This window comes from Ochotona curzoniae, unplaced genomic scaffold (genome assembly GCF_017591425.1).
Source record: "Ochotona curzoniae isolate NIBS_2020 unplaced genomic scaffold, NIBS_Ocur_1.0 contig_4018, whole genome shotgun sequence".
In the NCBI taxonomy this organism is placed as follows: domain Eukaryota; kingdom Metazoa; phylum Chordata; class Mammalia; order Lagomorpha; family Ochotonidae; genus Ochotona; species Ochotona curzoniae.
This window is the reverse complement of record NW_024466083.1, coordinates 71,012-76,066: the sequence shown is the minus strand read 5'-3', so window position 1 is coordinate 76,066 and position 5,055 is coordinate 71,012.

Below are 5,055 nucleotides of genomic sequence, written 5' to 3'. Positions count from 1 at the left end.
GGCTGTTGAACCTGGGGTCTCTGCGGGGAGATGATCACTAGACCATCTCCCTCAGCTGCGCCTTGATCTACTTACAGATTCAAATTCTACACAAATACCACACTACTAATGGATGAAGTGATCCTCCAAAAAACATAATGGGATTTTTCCTCTGATTCGTTAATCGGTTTCCAGAGAACTGAATGAGCAAATTTATGCATGAAGGCTGTACATTAATCAGCTAACAGCTGCTAGTGAGACCATAAAATAGACTTGTTTATGTATAGTAAAACCTTCAATTCCATCATGGCACACCACCAGAGCCACCAATCCTGGTTACATATAAACTTTCATGACTGATAATTCCAGTGATAACTTCTGCTTGTATCCTCCTATTCTAAAGCCTTCCCACTTACTCATAATCCCAGGGCTTGTACCTGTACTCAATAAAAGGATAAATGTAAAATAAGTGTTCCCTCACAAAATTTTGCAAAAATACTTTTGTTTTGAGGTAGTAGACATTATCCAATTGCTATCTAACCTTATGATTTACAATTGTGGGAATCTATCTCAAAACCTGAGTTTTTCTTAGTAACTTTTGTTTGTCATACCTCAACACAGTCTTTTATTTCAGCTATTGCTCAATATTCAGAGTTCTGATTCTATACAACTAATGTATCTTCATCTGCTTTGAAATTGAAAATAATTTCAGTTATTGATATGTTAATTTATGATTTGGAGAAAGATTATGAAAATTTTCAGCACAATCTCTTCAGAAAACTGGCATGGATCAGGATAAATAGCAAAAGACAGAGAAAACTTAAACATTCATATAGAGACAAAATTTTAACTTAAATACAAAAGTCTATTTGAAATGTCTAAAATACATAATTATCTGCATTTTGTGAAGTATGAGGGGAAGAGAATACAATTTTGTTTACACAAGATCTTTAGACTAAAAATTTTCCTTTGGAGAAGCTACAAGGTATTTTGGTTCGATTCAAAGGAGTATATTCGAGTTATATCACTTAATATTGAGGAAGTTATTCTAACCACATCAGAAAAATGGCCTTATCTTTTCATTTGAATTACTGGTGCTTCATTGCATATCTGTAAGTGCTGTACTCAAAGTTCAAGGTATAATATTCTTTACACAAGTGAGGTTTTCCTTTACCTTCGAACTTTCAAGATCTTTTTTTTTTTTTAAGACTTGCTTTTATTGGACAGCCAGATATAAAGAGACAAGAAGAGACCGAGAGGAAGATCTTCCATCTGCTGCTTCACTCCCCAAGAAGCCACAATAACTGGAGCTGAGTCAATCCAAAGCAAGGAGTCCAGATCTTCTTCTGGGTCTCCCACACAAGCGCAGGATTCCAAAGCATTGGGCCAACCTCAAATGCTTACCCAGGCCACAAGCAGGGAGCTTAAAGGGAAGTAGAGTCACTGGTATTATAACTGGTACCCACATGGGATCCTTGCGAGTGTGCAAGTCAAGGACTTCAGCTGCTAGGCTATTGTGCTGGATCCAAGATGACTTTTTAAAAAAACATTTCTTTAGTGTTCAATTTGTCTTATCAGTATTTATTCTTAGTGCACATAAGTTAGTTATTGTAATGTTTCTTCAAAGGATTTTTCTAAAAGAAAAAGACAGGTTTTAGAAGTTTTTTTAAAAAAATTTACTTCCTTTTATTATTATTTTATGATAAGATCAATAGGCCCTGGGATTTCCCTTATCCCCGATTCCATCCCCATCTCTGAGTTCCCCTATATTATTACTATAGTATGGGTCTACACACACAGTCATAGGTCCATCATTGTGGGTATAAACAATGGCAGAATCCAGCATCATATTGTCAAGATATGGTAAACAGTTCCATTGGGAGTCCATCTTTGTTTGGTAATAGACATGCATACTGCATTGTATCCTCACATCTGAATATGATAGTCTCCATTACACAGTTACTATACATCCCCTTAAATAAAAAGCCAAAAAAAAATCAACAACAGGAAGAAATAATAGAAATTAACCATGCCGTGAAGTTAAATAACATGCTACTGAATGCCTAACATGTCGCTGCAGAAACAAAAACAGAAAATCAAGAACCTTCTTGAAGAAAATGAAGCTGATGTATGATCTGTAGGAGTCAATGAAGAATTCAATCAGGATGAAGTGTTTCGAAGAGATGCAACTAACAAAAAAAAAAAATCAAAAAGCCCATGAAATATAGTTTCCCCTGGTCTTTGTTGGTGAAATGTGTCTGCTGTAGGCAACAAGTAGATGGATTTTGGTTTTTAATCCAGTCTACTAATCTATGACATTTGATTGATGAGTTTAAGACATTTACATTTAGTGTTAATACAAACAGGTGGTTATTTGGTTCTGTCATTTTAGTAATGGGTTATTCATTGATTTGGTCTTCTGTTGTTATGTTACTGGAATGTTCTTCACATTTGCCTTTGGTTTTGGTGGGTGCTAATATTTTTCTCTCTCAAGACAGCATCTTTGAGTATCATTTTTAGGGCAGGTTTGGAAGAGGCATATTATTTTAACTTTTATTTTCTGTGGAAGAATTTTATTTCATTTTCAAAGATAAAGGAGACTTTTCAGGACACATTATTTGGGGTTGAAAAATCTTCCCTTTTAGAATCTGGAATATGTTACTTCATTCTCTTCTGGCCTGTAGAGTTGCCTCTGAGAGACCAGCTGTAAGTTTTATTGGGGCTCCTCTATAGGTCACTCATTTTTTTTTAACATGTACATTTAAGGATTTTTTTTCCTTATGTTCAACTAAACAGAGCTTGATTATCACATGTTATGGTGAAGTTCACTTTTGATCAAATCTATTGGGATTTCTGTGCCCCTCTTGGATGTTGTTTCCCAATTCTTTCTTTAGATTAGGGAGGTTTTCCCTTTTATTTCATTGAATACATTTTTAAACCCAGCTTCTGTTTTTGCACCTACTGCAATTCCCATAACTCTTCTATTTGGCCTTTAATAGTGTCTTTTGATTTTTTTTAATTTTTTTTTTTTTTGCCTGATCTTTCTCTGCTTCCAGCTTTTGGTTTGTTTCCCCCTAGGGACAAGAAATAGCTTCCAATTCTGAAAGTTATGAGATTGTTTCTTCTGCCTCCTTCATTCTAATTTGGGGACTCTCCATTGTACTTTTAATTTGTTCCATTGTATTCTTCATTTCTGATATACCAACTTTCATTTGATTCATTTCCAGTGTGACATACTCCTTGCATTCCTTGAATGCCTGCTTTATGTGCTTCTCGTTGTTGATAGAAGATTTATAATGAGTTTTCTAAATTCTGTGTCCCCTATATTCTTGATGTCTTCCTCAGTTAACTCTGAGGTTGGCATAGGGTTTTGCTCCTTTGCAGGGAAGTCTTCAGTAATATTCATTGTGCCTTTGTCTCTTCTTTAACTCTTGGCCATTGTACTTCTGGTTAGCAGTCTTCTCCTTTGGGCAGGTTTCTAAGCTGTGTCATTCACGTCTACAATTCAATTTTACTTATTGCAGTTGGCACATGGCCCTTTGTTTGCAGTCATTTGTGCCACAACCTCCAGCGAGTTCCAGGTCTGGGTTCTTCTTATGTTAGATTTCTACCAAGGTCTCTGTAGCCCCAGCTCCTGGCTCCCCAGTCTCTACCTCCTGTGATACCGTGCTGAGGCTGCATCATTGTCTATATAACCTTTCTCCCACTTCCGGTTGGAGCAGGTTCCAGGATTAGGGAGGCACCAGGTGTCCTATATGGCTAGGTTTTTGGTGGTGCTGATCTTGCAGGAACCTGTTGGCTGTTAGGTCTGATGGCCACATGGACCTATGTGACCTGTACAATGCCATAGTCAGTATTATTTTCCTGTGGGACCAGTGCAATGCACTGAGCTCAGTAAGTTCTCTATGAGCTCAGTGCACGTGTAGTTTGCTGTTGTCCCCTGAAGTCTTAAAACCTTTGCCACATTGTAAGAAATGGGGCCTGATGTGCCACTGCTAGAGTTCTTGATCTGCTGGCCATCAGGTCTGAGGGCTACCCAGACCTCTATTGGATAGAACCTTGTTGCTGGTGGAGTTCCAGCTGTCAGTGGAGTTCAGATTGCTGTTAGCTGAATGCTGCTGAGGTATCAGTCACTCTAACACCACAAGGTTGTGTCCACTGATTTCCTGTGTCTTTTATTCTCCAGGTATCCCTCTGCTGTTGCTCTGTCCTCTCCTATTTCCTGGAATGTGCCCTCTCTCCTTCACACTGGGTAATATTTCTTTGTCTGTTTAAATGTGTCCTTACCCTATTCTGCCATCTTGAATCTCCCCAATGTTAAAGAATGCTTGAGTAAATCTGTTAAAATGTAGAAGATCTTTACCAACAAAAACGAAACATTGAAACATATAAAGAAGCATATAAGTCATAGGAGAATATCATATGCATATCTCAGTAACAAAAGGACAATTATGTTTCCCCAATATTAAATTTAAATTTTATCCAATTATACCCAAACTCCTAGCAAGATTTCTATTGAACTTCAAATATCTATGTTAAAATAAATGCATGCACATCATTTTAAAGAGAGAAAACAGCTGCTGCTTAAATAATCATATTATTTAAAAAGGAAAATGAGAAGAAGACAATTACCTAGTAAGTTAAAAAAGATATTTAAAAAAAATCTATACTATTGGTGCCTGTGTTACAGTGTAGCACTAATGCTGCAGCCTTCAAAAGAAACATCCTATATGGACATTTGTTTGTATCCTAGATGCTCCACATTCAATGCAGCTCCATGCCAATGGTGTTGGAAAAATCAGTGAAAGATAGCCTAAGTACTTGGACTCTCACCTCACATGTGAGGGACTCCAGGGACAATACTGACTCCTGACTTCAGCTTGGCTCAGCCCTGACAGCTATGTCCATCTAGGAACTAAACCATACAATAAAATCTGTATGTCTGTGAGTGTGTGTGTGTGCATGTGTGTAACTGACAGAATTTTTAAAATAGAATTTAAAATAATGGAACACAAAAGTATGCACAACACGACATAGAAAGAATTTCTTTACATACATAGTAAGCATTCAGTAGAG